The following is a 15,107-nucleotide window of genomic DNA, read 5'->3' as shown; positions in this document are numbered from 1 at the left end:
TTGGCGTGCACGCTGACCTGCATTCCCTGGACTTTGTGTGGCTGTCATGGCCCATAAAGAGGTAGGAACTAGTGTTAGGGACCACTCAAATAGAGGCGACCTTGACGTGGTGAGTGGCTTATTACGCTTTGGCCAAAATGTACACCAATGCCTCATCCAGCATGGAGGCAGGGCAGAATGCTGGATGTAGAGTGCGATCACATTTGTATTTTCTGTTTGTATATGTATTTCGCCATAGTGATGTGAACCTACATACAGGTTGTGCTGACTCAATTCCCCAAAAACATAGATATGGTAGGCAATAACAAGTGCTCGGCGACACCAAATCAGAAACCATATGGGGGTTCCAGTGCACATCCATGAATCCAGGAGGGAAAGCAAAAAACATCCATCCCTGGGCTAGATGATGATGTGGTATTGAAGGACAGGGTGGGCAAAGAACTGTCCCTGATATTGCCCTACAGGGGGGGCTATTCTGGCCCTGATAGCCTAACCACATACCACCTGCCCTGATAAGAGCGACCCCGTCCGGAACATTACCCTATATAAAAATGGCCCTAGTAAGCCCCTAGCCCCTAGGCCCCTGACTTCCAGGTGATCATTATATAGATCTATGTGTTTTTGACTCATTATAAAAGTATATTATAAGTATATTGCACCCCTCTGTGTATCACACCTATCGTGACTTTTGTGGCCCTATTAGCTAGCGTTTGGTGTCCCTAACAGCCTGTCCATGCTCCACACAGCAACCTCTCCCTACACTGGCAAAACACTGAATGTAAAATGGCGGCCAGATCAGGTTTATTTATAAGGTAGGGGGTATGTCCATGTGCTTAATTGGCTGTCCTGTACAACCTGATGGATGTATCATGGGTCAAAGTTCTTTACAATGTAAAAGAATATGGTGTGCGCGAATATCTCCGTATGTTCGCATGTTCGGCAAATCGAGAACACGCAAAGTTCGCCGCGAAACGACCGCTGGGCGAACCGCAAGGCCATCTCTATTACTCTTGCAGATTTTGCAAAGGGCAATGCCAGATGGAAGATATTTATGCAAAGCTAGCAGTAGCCAATCTTATATTAGCTCTAGGATATTTTTGGCCTGCTGTACCCACAGTATCAGCGGCATCACCGGTTCTTGAAGCAGATGTAGCCCTAGCAATTCTTTGGGAAGCTCTGGCCATACATTGCCTCTGCTGTTCATTGAAGGAGCTGCCTCATCAGATGTTACCTCCACCTCACACCTCAATCTGGCTCCCAGGTCCTGTCCAACACACAATCATCATTAGAGTCATCACCTTACTGCCACTTTTATCAGAATGTGGGATATCATGGTGATCTCCTTGGCCTACCTTCATGATTTCCTGATCTGTATTTGCACCACTGCTAACACAGGTGCCACTAGTAGACTCTTGTCGTAGGGTGTTGTGTGGTTTTCTTGCTTCTTCTTAGGGAAAAGAAAGGGACTAGGGTTGTCAGTGAACTTAATTGTTGACTATTGGCGGTTACATTGTCGCCTGACATAAACCATCTGTTAGTTCGGTTGGTGAACACAAAGAATGAGGAGAGCGTCAAATAAGGGACGTGGCCCCGGTCGTGGTGCTGCTGGTGGAGCTCCTGTTGCAGGGAGAGGACGTGGTCGATCTGTGCCAGCTACACGCACAAGTGAAACCCCTTCCTCATGTGCGAGTAGGCGACAGAACCTTCAGCGTTACTTAGTAGGGCCGAATGCGGCTCTACGAATGGTGAGGCCAGAACAAGTATTGGCAATAGTAGATTGGGTTGCTGACAGTGCCTACAGTTCCTTCACATTGTCTCCCACCCAGTCTCCTGCTGAAAGATCAGAGTTGGCACCTGCAGCCCATGGCCTTCAGTCTTTAACCTCACCCCATTGCAATCAGCCAAGCAGTCTGAGCCCCAAGTCATGAAGCAGTCTCTTCTGCTTTTTGAGGACTCTGCTAGCAGGGTTTCCCAGGGCCATCCACATAGCACTGCCCCAGAAGTGGAAGATTTTGAGTGCACCGATGCCCAACCACTTATGTTTCAGGATGAGCACATGGCAGGACTACCGCAGCACGTCTCGGATGATGATGAAACACAGGTGCCAACTGCTGTGGCTTTCTGCAGTGTGCAGACCGACAAGGAAGGCAGGGGTGAAGACTGGGTGGAAGATATTGTAGAGGACGATAAGGTCCTTGACCCCACATGGTATCAAGTTCATGCGAGTGACCTGTGTAGTTCGGAGGAAGAGGCGGTGGTCGCACAGAGCCACCCGCACTGCAGAAAAGGGAGCAGGGTGCAAAAGCGGAGCGGCCGTCCCCTAGACAGTACGCCTGCTACTGCACACCGCAGCAAGGGACCGAGCACACCAAAGCCAGCTCCAAGGAGTTCCCTGGTGTGGCAGTTCTTCAGACAATGTGCTGACGACAAGACACGAGTGGTTTGCACGCTGTGCAATCAGATCCTGAAGCGAGGCATAATTGTTATCAACCTGAGCACAACCTGCATGACCAGGCATCTAAATGCAAAGCACGAGCTGCAGTGGAGTAGACACCTCAAAAACCAAGAAAGGTCTCTGGCTCCTCCTGATTCCTCTTCTGCTGCAGTCTCGGCCTCCTCATCCCCCTCTGGAGTTACAGTAGCACCTGCCACCCCGCAAACAGAGGATGTGCCAGCAATGCCACTGAGGTCACCAAGCATCTGTGTCCCTTGGAAGCGTTCAGCTGTCTATCTCCCAAACACTGGAGCAGAAGAGGAAGTACCCCCCAAACCCACCCGCGATCCCTGGCCCTGAATGCCAGCATTTAAAAATTCCTGGCCTTTGAAATGCTATCATTCTGTCTGGTGGAGAGTTTTAAAAGCCTTATGGCGGTGGTTTTCCCACAGTACGTCGTGCCCAGCCACCACTACTTTTCCAGGCGAGCCATCCCTTCCCTGCACAACCAAGTAGGGGACAAAATCAGGTGTGCACTGCACAACGCCATCTGTGGCAAGGTTCACCTAACTATGGATACGTGGACCAGTAAGCACGGTCAGGGACGTTATATCTCCCTAACAGCACACTGGGTAAATGCAGTGGCGACTGAGCCTGAAGCGGATAGTAGTTTGGCGCATGTCCTTCCACCACCGAGGATTGCAGGGCGTTTCTCTTTGCCTCCTATTGCTTCCTCCTCCTACTCTGCTTCCTCATCCTCTACCGCCTCCTCATCCGGTCAGCGTAACACCTTCACCACCAACTTCAGCACAGCCAGGGGTAAGCGACAGTAGGCAGTTTTAAAACTTATCTGTTTGGGGGACAAACCCCACACCGCGCAGGAGTTGTGGACGGGCATGGAACAACAGACAGATGAGTGGTTGGTGCCAGTGAGCCTTAAGCCCGACCTGGTGGTGTGCGATAATGGACAAAATCTCGTAGCAGCTCTGGGCCTAGCCAGTTTGACGCACATCCCTTGCCTGGCGCATGTGCTGAATTTGGTGGTGCAGAAATTCCTTAAATATGACCCCAATATGTCAGAGCTGCTGCAGAAAGTGCGGGCAGTCTGTGCGAGCTTTCGGAGTTCTCACCCTGCTGCTGCTCGCCTGTCAGTGCTGCAGCATAACTTTGGCCTTCCGCTCACCACCTCAAATGCAACGTGCCCACAAGGTGGAACTCCACCTTGCCCATGCTGGCCAGACTGTGCCAGCAGCAGCAGGTGATAGTGGAGTTTCAGCTGCAGCACGCACGGGTGAGTCATTTTGCGGAACAGCACCACTTCACCACCAATGACTGGGCCTCCATGTGAGACCTGTGTTCCTTGTTGCGCTGTTTCGAGTACTCCACCAACATGGCCAGTGCCGATGACGCCGTTTTCAGCGTTACTGTCCCACGTCTATGCATCCTTGAAAAAACGCTTTGGGCGATGATGGAAGAAGATGTGGCACAGGAGGAGGAGGAAGAGGGATCATTTACAAGGGTTTCAGGGCCGTCATTAACAAGTGTCTCTGATGGTGGGTTCCTGCACCAACATACCCCAGGTACACAATTGTCCAGCCAGGGAACAGTTCTAGAGGATGAAGAGGTGGAGGATGAGGAGGAGGAGATGGAGGAAGAGGAACCATGTTCATAGCAGGGTGGCACTCATACCAGCTCATGGCCATCACTGGTGCATGGCTGGGGGGATACAGAGGACCATACATCTCCCACAGAGGACAGCTTTTCGTTGCCTGTGGGCAGCCTGTCACACATGAGCGATTACATGCTGCAGTGTCTCCGCAACGACCTCCGAGTTGGCCACATTCTAACTTGTGCTGATTTCTGGGTGGCCACGCTGCTGGATCCCCATTACAAGGATAAAGCACCGTCCTTAATTCCGTCACTGGAGTGTGATCGTAAAATGTGCGAGTACAAGCGCACGCTGGTAGACGCGCTTTTGATGGCGTTCCCACCTGACAGTGGGTGCACAGTGGAAGCACAAGGCGAAGGCAGAGGAGGAGGAAGAGGTCGTCAACGCAGTTGGGGCACCGCCAGCAACTCAGAAGGCAGGGTTAGCATGGACGAAATTTGGAAAAGCTTTGTCAGCACGCCACAGCAACCAGCACCACCAGCTGATATGGAACGTCTTAGCAGGAGGCAGCATTTCACCAACATGGTGGAGCAGTATGTGTGCACACGCCTACACGTGCTGAATGACGGGTCTGCCCCCATAATCTTCTGGGTCTCCAAATTGGGCACATGGCCTAAACTTGCCCTTTACGCCTTGGAAGTGCTGACCTGCCCTGCAGCCAGTGTATTGTCTGAACGTGTGTTTAGCATGGCAGGGGGCATTATCACAGACAAGCGCAGCCACCTGTCCACAGCCAATGTGGACAAGCTCACGTTCTTTAAAATGAACCAGGCATGGATCCCACAGGACTTGTCCGTACCTTGTGCAGAATAGACATGTATACCGGCCTTACCCAGCCATTGTTATACTCCAGTGCACTTTCGCATTGTTGTATTTTTTTATATTTCCCAATGTTTTGGGGTGTACCCTAATTTAAACAACAACAATTTTTTTTAAAATTAAAACCAAAAACCAGTGTTGACTACCTCCTCCTCCACCGCTGCTCCCCCTACACCACTACGTCCACCGCCTCCTCAACCCCCTACTCCATATGGATTTCCACCTCGTAGATCAAGATTATTATTTTTTATTTTTAAGTATTTTATGTTATTTTAAGTCATTTCACTAATTTGTCTGATACATTGTTGGGTGACATATCCCAAATTTTTGGCTGTGATATACCCCTGCTCTACCTAGTGGACAGGGAAATACATATGTTTAATTTGTCTGTTACTTTGTTGGGTGACATTCCAAATGTTTGGCCGTGATATACCCCTGCTCTACCTAGTGGACAGGGAAATACATTTCAGTAATTCTTCTGTTACATTGTTGGGTAACATTCAGTAATTTTTGGCTATGATATACCCCTGCTCTACATAGTGGACAGGGAAATACATTTCACTAATTTGTCTGTTACATTGTTGGGAGACATTCACCTTTTTTTGGCTGTGATATACCCCTGCTCTACATTGTGGACAGGAAAATACATTTCAGTAATTCATCTGTTACGTTGTCAGGTGAAATTCACCAATTTTTGGCTGTGATATACCCCTGCTCTACATTGTGGACAGGGAAATACATTTCACTAATCCGTCTGTTACATTGTTGGGTGACAAATGCTCATCTTTTGCGCTAGAAAGTACATTTGCGGCCAACACTGCATTTAGGACAGTGCGAATAGTGAGGCCAGAACAAGTAAAGACTATAGTAGATTGGGGGGCTGACAGTACCTACAGTTCCTTCACATTGTCTCCCACCCAGTCCCCTGCTGAAAGATCAGAGTTGGCACCTACAGCCCATGGCCATCTGTCTTTCAAATAACCCCCTTGCAAATCAGGCAAGCATTCTGAGCTCCAAGTCATGCAGCAGTCTGCTATGCTTTTGATGACTCTGCTGGCAGGGTTTCCGTGGGCCATCGACATAGCCCTGCACCAGAAGTGGAAGCGATTGAGTGCACTGATGCCCAACCACTTATGTTTCAGGATAAGGACATTGGAAGACCACCGCAGAAAGTCTCAGATGATGACAAAACACAGGTGCCAACTGCTGGGGCTTTCTTCAGTCTACATACCGACAAGGATGGCAGGGGTAAACAGTGGGTTGAAGATGATGTAGAGGATGATGAGTTACTAGACCCCACATGGAATCAATGTCATGCGAGTGACCTGTCTAATTCGAAGGAATAGGCGGTGGTCGCACAGATGCACCAGCACAGCAAAAGAGGAAGCAGGTTACAAAAGCGTTTGTTACATTTTTGGGTGACATTTTACCATTTTTGCCATGAATAAACCCCTGCTCTGCATAGGTGACAGGGACATAAATTTCAAAAAATCATCTGTTACATTCTCAGGTGACATTTTACCATTTTTGCCGTATACAAACCCCTGCTCTGCATAGGTGACAGGGAACTTTTTGTGAAGTTCGGCCAAACACGTCAAACCCGAACATCCAGGTGTCCGCTAAACTTTAGAAGGGACCCCACTAGGAAGGGGCAGTGAAGACTGAAAGGACTCTACTGAAAGCCTTCTCTGGGGCTGGAGAGGAGTAGAAGAAATGATGAGACACCTGGCTACAAGTCATGGTGTTCGATTCAGAAGTCAATTCCATGTCATCCTGCTGTGACTGAGAGGAGGAGTGAACCATCCAACCCGAAATCTCATTGTAACGGAACTCCTAGCACTCCGACCGGGTACCTCCGTCGATAGATGCTCCTAGTGCTTCCAGAGGACTCCAAGCACTCCACTTGACACCGTCAGCGCTGCAGACCCCACGAACCGCCGAAGCTTGGTGGAGGTCTCATCGTCTCCTACCCACCCTGTACCTACGACAAGGCTCCAGGCTCCAGTGGGTGAACCTCTCCTACATCCAGAGAGCAGGAACCATGAACAAGCTCTTACAAGAGCTTCTACTCGGTGGAGTATTGGGATATATCAATCCCCAAGAGTGTAGTTATTCCATCCCCCAAACATGAGCCAAGACTTCATGAAGGTATAAAACAGGAACACTTTATTGAGGGCTACCCGCCCGTATTTATGCAGGTCCCCATCTGGTGGAAACGCCCCTAGGGGACCAGAAGGAAGACTGTGACACAGGACAGATACGTAGCACTCAGGATACACAGACACAACACATCCCCACAATGCATCATGGTTTCCCCCTCTCTGCCCTGGAGACACCCGAGGGGCAATTCAATTATCTCTCAGGACAAAGGGAAATTGCCAATACACATGTAGGGACAACAGGACAGAAATCACCACCCAAACACACAATGTCACACCCCCACAGCAAACACAGACATTTAACATAGCCCCAGATAGCTCAAGTCTGAGTGCATATCATTAGGTGAATGGCACTCAGAATACACGAATACAATAAAATTAGCTATCTGGGTACCCTCACATAACAAAATACAATTCCAAAGACAGATTTAAGCTGTGCGGCCGGTCTGTCTTCTCCTTTAAAGTTAGTATGGGCCATAATCCTGAGGCAAGAGGCTGGTAAACAGGCCTCTCCAAAACCCAGTGGCGAGGTTGGTTTCGCCACACATCTCCCCCTCCCAGGGAAGACTAACCAGATACCTGACCTCATGCAGGTCGGTATCTGAGTTAGTCTGGCAGTCCACCCACAACCCAATACTAGACCTGTTGAATTTTGGGGCCTGGCTCTGTTCTGTATGGCTCTGGAGAAGAGGATAGGGGAGGGCAGAGGCCGACTGCGCTCTGCCCAGATGCCAGCTCTTCCGCTGGGGTAGCCTGTGGGATGTCCGGCTCTGGAGAAGAGGATAGGGGAGGCCAGAGGCTGACTGCGCTCTGCCCAGATGCCAGCTCTTCCGCTGGGATGTGGTCAGGGAATCCTATCCCCAGGACCATGTTGCAGATCGGCTGTGGAGAAGAGGATAGGGAAGGGCAGAGGCTGACTGCGCTCTGCCCAGATGCCAGCTCTTCTGCTGGGGTAGCCTGTGGGGAGTCAGGCTCTGGATAAGAGGATAGGAGAGGCCAGAGGCCGACTGCGCTCTGCCCAGATGCCAGCTCTTTCGCTGGGATGTGGTCAGGGAATATTATCCACAGGACCTTGTTGCAGATTGGCTGTGGAGAGGAGGAATCGCTTACCTCCTCCTCCTGGCATTCCTGCAGGGTTGGTGGGGGATCTGAACCTGCCGTCCAGCATCCCGGTAGGCCGGGTGCAGAGATCGCGGTCCCATCTGCACCATCGGAGTTAGGGGTGCTGTCCCCCTGTGGTTGGGGAGAGAGATCAGTGGGTATCGCAGGCTCACCCCCTGCCCCCAGAACTCGGTTTGGAAGTAGCTGGGAAGGGGAGGGCTCGCTTACCTCCTCCTCCTGGTATCCCTGCGGAGAAGGCTGGGGATCTGGACCGACCGTCCAGCATCCCTGTAGGACTGGTAGAGAGACCTCGGTCCCATCTCCACCTGCGATCTGTGGGTCCTCCCAGGACCAGTCTGTGAGGTCCCTCAACATTTGCGAGTAAGGACCACCTGCGTCCACACCGGGCAACTCCGGCTGCTGTTGAGGGTCTGGGCCAGCTGCCCAGCATCCCGGTGGAGAGACCTCGGTCCCGTCTCCACCTGCCTGTTGTGGTTCCTCACAGGACCAGTCTATGAGGACCCCTACTTTGGGTTCCTCTGGCCGCCTCAGGGGGAGACTGCTAACCTCCTCGGATGCAGCCTCTGCTCGGCTGCTTTAACACTCCTTCCGCTGGGCAATTTCTCTCTCTTTCGCCAGTAGGAATTCTCGTTCCATCCTTGCGTGTCGCTTGGCTGTGACCTGGTTCCAGATGGCCTGATATATATCCATGGACAAATTATCTCCATACTGGGCCACTCGCTGCCTCACCTCGGCCAGCCAGTCATCTTCAGAGCCTTCCATACTTGTCTGCTCCAAGTCGCTGGATACCTCTGCTCCCAAGGGCGCTGCACGAGTGCTAGCGTTGCCCTCAATTTGTAACTCCACACGTTACCAGTGTCTCTGAGCTGCTTCTCCTCGCACTAGGATACCATCACACTGCTTGCCACCAATGTAACAGAACTCCTAGCACCCCGACCGGGTACCTCAGTCGATAGATGCTCCTAGTGCTTCCAGAGGACTCCAAGCACTCCACTTGACACCGTCAGCGCTGCAGACCCCACGAACCGCCAAAGCTTGGTGGAGGTCTCACCGTCTCCTACCCACCCTGGACCTACGACAAGGCTCCAGGCTCCAGTGGGTGAACCTCTCCTACATCCAGAGAGCAGGAACCATGAACAAGCTCTTACAAGAGCTTCTACTCAGGGGAGTATTGTGATATAGCAATCCCCAAGAGTGTAGTTATTCCATCCCCCAAACATGAGCCAAGACTTCATGAAGGTATAAAACAGGAACACTTTATTGAGGGCTACTCGCCCGTATTTATGCAGGTCCCTATCTGGTGGACACGCCCCTAGGGGACCAGAAGGAAGACTGTGACACAGGACAGATACCAGTGGCGACTCTAGGAATAATATATAGGGGGGGCACAAAGATACCACAGTCAAAAATGGGGGGGCAAAAACAAAATAAGTATATATAAATAAGATTACAAAATATGAGAGAATTGCGGTATGCAGGGATACATTTATAATAAAACTATTTACTTATAAAAGAAGCTGTTCAATCGTCTGCTGTGCCGTCCTCTGCTTGCTTCCGCGGATTCTTTCCCCTTCTTTCTGTCTCTCGTCAGTGCGCAGGCGCACTGTTATGGTGGATCTGTGGAAGACACACTGTTATGGGGGCATCTGTGGATGACACTGTTATTATGCCTCTCATTAGCCCCCATATGCTGCCTCTCATCATTAGCCCCCATATGCTGCCTCTCATCATTAGCCCCCATATGCCTCTCATCATTAGCCCCCATATGCCTCTCATCATTAGCCCCCATATGCCTCTCATCATTAGCCCCCATATGCCTCTAATCATTAGCCCCCATATGCCTCTAATCATTAGCCCACATATGCCTCTCATCATTAGCCCCCATATGCCTCATCATTAGCCCCCATATGCCTCATCATTAGCCCCCATATGCTGCCTGTCATCATTAGCCCCCATATGCCTCTCATCATTAGCCCCCATATGCCTCTCATCATTCGCCCACATATGCCTAATCATTAGCCCCCATATGCCTCATCATTAGCCCCCATATGCCTCATCATTAGCCCCCATATGCCTCATCATTAGCCCCCATATGCCTCATCATTAGCCCCCATATGCCTCATCATTAGCCCACATATGCCTCTCCATTAGCCCCCATATGCTTCTCCATTAGCCCCCATATGCCTCTCCATTAGCCCCCATATGCCTCTCCATTAGCCCCCATATGCCTCTCCATTAGCCCCCATATGCCTCTCCATTAGCCCCCATATGCCTCATCATTAGCCCCCATATGCCTCTCCATTAGCCCCCATATGCCTCATCATTAGCCCCCATATGCCTCATCATTAGCCCCCATATGCCTCATCATTAGCCCCCATATGCCTCTCCATTAGCCCCCATATGCCTCTCCATTAGCCCCCATATGCCTCTCCATTAGCCCCCATATGCCTCTCCATTAGCCCCCATATGCCTCTCCTTTAGCCCCCATATGCCTCATCATTAGCCCCCATATGCCTCTCCATTAGCCCCCATATGCCTCTCCATTAGCCCCCATATGCCTCTCCATTAGCCCCCATATGCCTCATCATTAGCCCCCATATGCCTCATCATTAGCCCCCATATGCCTCATCATTAGCCCCCATATGCCTCTCCATTAGCCCCCATATGCCTCTCCATTAGCCCCCATATGCCTCTCCATTAGCCCCCATATGCCTCTCCATTAGCCCCCATATGCCTCTCCATTAGCCCCCTTATGCCCCCAGCAGCCACATTTTTTTATAAAATAAAAAAACACTTACCTCTCCTGCTCCTGGACGCCGCCTGCCTCTCCTCAGTCGACTCTGTGCTCTGAACTGGCGCGCACAGCGTGAGGTCACAGAGTGCCCTCACGCTGTGCGCAGCCCTGCACAGCCGACAGCCGAGGACCAGGAAGTGGTGAGTACAGAGCGTTCACCACTTCCTGGTCTCTCGGTTCTAATGAGCGCTTCCATAATGGAAGCGCTCATTAGTAGAGTTGAGCGAACACCTGGATGTTCGGGTTCGAGAAGTTCGGCCGAACTTACCGGAAATGTTCGGGTTCGGGGTCCGAACCCGATCCGAACTTCGTCCCGAACCCGAACCCCATTGAAGTCAATGGGGACCCGAACTATTCGGCAATAAAAAGGCTGTAAAACAGTTAGAGGGCTGCAAAAACAGCTAGAGGGCTGCAAAAGGCAGCAACATGTAGGTAAATCCCCTGCAAACAAATGTGGATAGGGAAATGAATTAAAATTAAAATTAAAAAAATAAAAATGAACCAATATCAATTGGACAGAGGTCCCATAGCAGAGAATCTGGTTTCACGACAGCAGAGAATCAGTCTCTTCATGCCATAGCAAAGAATCTGGCTTCATGTCAGCACAGAATCAGTCTCTTCATGCCATAGCAGAGAATCTGGCTTCATGTCAGCACAGAATCTGTCTTCATGTCATAGCAGAGAATCAGGCTTCACGTCACCCACCACTGGAACAGGCCATTGTCACACATTTAGGCCCCGGCACCCAGACAGAGGAGAGCGGTCCCGTAACAGAGAATCTGGCTTGATGTCAGCACAGAATCTGTCTTCATGTCATAGCAGAGAATCAGGCTTCATGTCACCCACCACTGGAACATGCCACTGTCACACATTTAGGCCCAGGCACCCAGGCAGAGGAGAGAGGTCCCGTAACAGAGAATCTGGCCTTATGTCAGCGCAGAATCAGTCTTCATGTCATAGCAGAGAATCAGGCTTCACGTCACCCACCACTGGAACAGGCCACTGTCACACATTTAGGCCCCGGCACACAGACAGAGGAGAGTGGTCCCGTAACAGAGAATCTGGCCTTATGTCAGCGCAGAATCTGTATTCATGTCATAGCAGAGAATCAGGCTTCACGTCACCCACCACTGGAACAGGCCACTGTCACACATTTAGGCCCAGGCACCCAGGCAGAGGAGAGAGGTCCCGTAACAGAGAATCTGGCCTGATGTCAGCACAGAATCTGTCTTCATGTCATAGCAGAGAATCAGGCTTCACGTCACCCACCACTGGAACAGGCCACTGTCACACATTTAGGCCCCGGCACCCAGTCAGAGGAGAGCGGTCCCGTAACAGAGAATCTGGCCTTATGTCAACACAGAATCTGTCTTCATGTCATAGCAGAGAATCAGGCTTCACGTCACCCACCACTGGAACAGGCCACTGTCACACATTTAGGCCCAGTCACCCAGGCAGAGGAGAGAGGTCCCGTAACAGAGAATCTGGCCTTATGTCAGCGCAGAGTCTGTATTCATGTCATAGCAGAGAATCAGGCTTCACGTCACCCACCACTGGAACAGGCCACTGTCACATATTTAGGCCCAGGCACCCAGGCAGAGGAGAGAGGTCCCGTAACAGAGAATCTGGCCTTATGTCAGCGCAGAATCTGTATTCATGTCATAGCAGAGAATCAGGCTTCACGTCACCCACCACTGGAACAGGCCACTGTCACACATTTAGGCCCAGGCACCCAGTCAGAGGAGAGAGGTCCCGTAACAGAGAATCTGGCTTGATGTCAGCACAGAATCTGTCTTCATGTCATAGCAGAGAATCAGGCTTCATGTCACCCACCACTGGAACAGGCCACTGTCACACATTTAGGCCCAGGCACCAAGGCAGAGGAGAGAGGTCCCGTAACAGAGAATCTGGCCTTATGTCAGCACAGAATCAGTCTTCATGTCATAGCAGAGAATCAGGCTTCACGTCACCCACCACTGGAACAGGCCACTGTCACACATTTAGGCCCAGGCACCCAGTCAGAGGAGAGAGGTCCCGTAACAGAGAATCTGGCCTTATGTCAACACAGAATCTGTCTTCATGTCATAGCAGAGAATCAGGCTTCACGTCACCCACCACTGGAACAGGCCACTGTCACACATTTAGGCCCCGGCACCCAGACAGAGGAGAGCGGTCCCGTAACAGAGAATCTGGCCTTATGTCAGCGCAGAATCTGTCTTCATGTCATAGCAGAGAATCAGGCTTCACGTCACCCACCACTGGAACAAGCCACTGTCACATATTTAGGCCCCGGCACCCAGACAGAGGAGAGAGGTCCCGTAACAGAGAATCTGGCCTTATGTTAGCGCAGAATCTGTATTCATGTCATAGCAGAGAATCAGGCTTCACGTCACCCACCACTGGAAAAGGCCACTGTCACATATTTAGGCCCAGGCACCCAGGCAGAGGAGAGAGGTCCCGTAACAGAGAATCTGGCCTTATGTCAGCGCAGAATCTGTATTCATGTCATAGCAGAGAATCAGGCTTCACGTCACCCACCACTGGAACAGGCCACTGTCACACATTTAGGCCCCGGCACCCAGACAGAGGAGAGCGGTCCCGTAACAGAGAATCTGGCCTTATGTCAGCGCAGAATCTGTCTTCATGTCATAGCAGAGAATCAGGCTTCACGTCACCCACCACTGGAACAGGCCACTGTCACACATTTAGGCCCAGTCACCCAGGCAGAGGAGAGAGGTCCCGTAACAGAGAATCTGGCCTTATGTCAGCGCAGAATCTGTATTCATGTCATAGCAGAGAATCAGGCTTCACTTCACCCACCACTGGAACAGGCCACTGTCACATATTTAGGCCCAGACACCCAGGCAGAGGAGAGAGGTCCCGTAACAGAGAATCTGGCCTTATGTCAGCGCAGAATCTGTATTCATGTCATAGCAGAGAATCAGGCTTCACGTCACCCACCACTGGAACAGGCCACTGTCACACATTTAGGCCCAGGCACCCAGTCAGAGGAGAGAGGTCCCGTAACAGAGAATCTGGCTTGATGTCAGCACAGAATCTGTCTTCATGTCATAGCAGAGAATCAGGCTTCACGTCACCCACCACTGGAACAGGCCACTGTCACACATTTAGGCCCAGGCACCCAGGCAGAGGAGAGAGGTCCCGTAACAGAGAATCTGGCCTGATGTCAGCACAGAATCTGTCTTCATGTCATAGCAGAGAATCAGGCTTCACGTCACCCACCACTGGAACAGGCCACTGTCACACATTTAGGCCCCGGCACCCAGACAGAGGAGAGAGGTCCTGTAACAGAGAATCTGGCCTTATGTCAGCGCAGAATCTGTATTCATGTCATAGCAGAGAATCAGGCTTCACGTCACCCACCACTGGAACAGGCCACTGTCACACATTTAGGCCCAGGCACCCAGGCAGAGGAGAGAGGTCCCGTAACAGAGAATCTGGCCTTATGTCAGCACAGAATCTGTCTTCATGTCATAGCAGAGAATCAGGCTTCACGTCACCCACCACTGGAACAAGCCACTGTCACATATTTAGGCCCCGACACCCAGACAGAGGAGAGAGGTCCCGTAACAGAGAATCTGGCCTTATGTCAGCGCAGAATCTGTATTCATGTCATAGCAGAGAATCAGGCTTCACGTCACCCACCACTGGAACAGGCCACTGTCACATATTTAGGCCCAGGCACCCAGGCAGAGGAGAGAGGTCCCGTAACAGAGAATCTGGCCTTATGTCAGCGCAGAATCTGTATTCATGTCATAGCAGAGAATCAGGCTTCACGTCACCCACCACTGGAACAAGCCACTGTCACATATTTAGGCCCCGGCACCCAGACAGAGGAGAGAGGTCCCGTAACAGAGAATCTGGCCTTATGTTAGCGCAGAATCTGTATTCATGTCATAGCAGAGAATCAGGCTTCACGTCACCCACCACTGGAAAAGGCCACTGTCACATATTTAGGCCCAGGCACCCAGGCAGAGGAGAGAGGTCCCGTAACAGAGAATCTGGCCTTATGTCAGCGCAGAATCTGTATTCATGTCATAGCAGAGAATCAGGCTTCACGTCACCCACCACTGGAACAGGCCACTGTCA

The 15,107-nt window shown here is 51.1% G+C and overlaps 1 protein-coding gene across 1 annotated transcript in view; it reads right to left on the bottom strand.

Annotated features, from left to right (window-relative positions):
• Positions 1–15,107, bottom strand: part of LOC120989526 (olfactory receptor 1468-like) — a 45,652-nt gene that overhangs the window by 7,794 nt on the left and 22,751 nt on the right. The window lies entirely within an intron of this gene.

Source organism: Bufo bufo, chromosome 1 (assembly GCF_905171765.1).
Source record: "Bufo bufo chromosome 1, aBufBuf1.1, whole genome shotgun sequence".
Taxonomy (NCBI): domain Eukaryota; kingdom Metazoa; phylum Chordata; class Amphibia; order Anura; family Bufonidae; genus Bufo; species Bufo bufo.
Note: the sequence above shows the minus strand (reverse complement) of the source record. Positions and strands in the feature narration are given on the sequence as shown.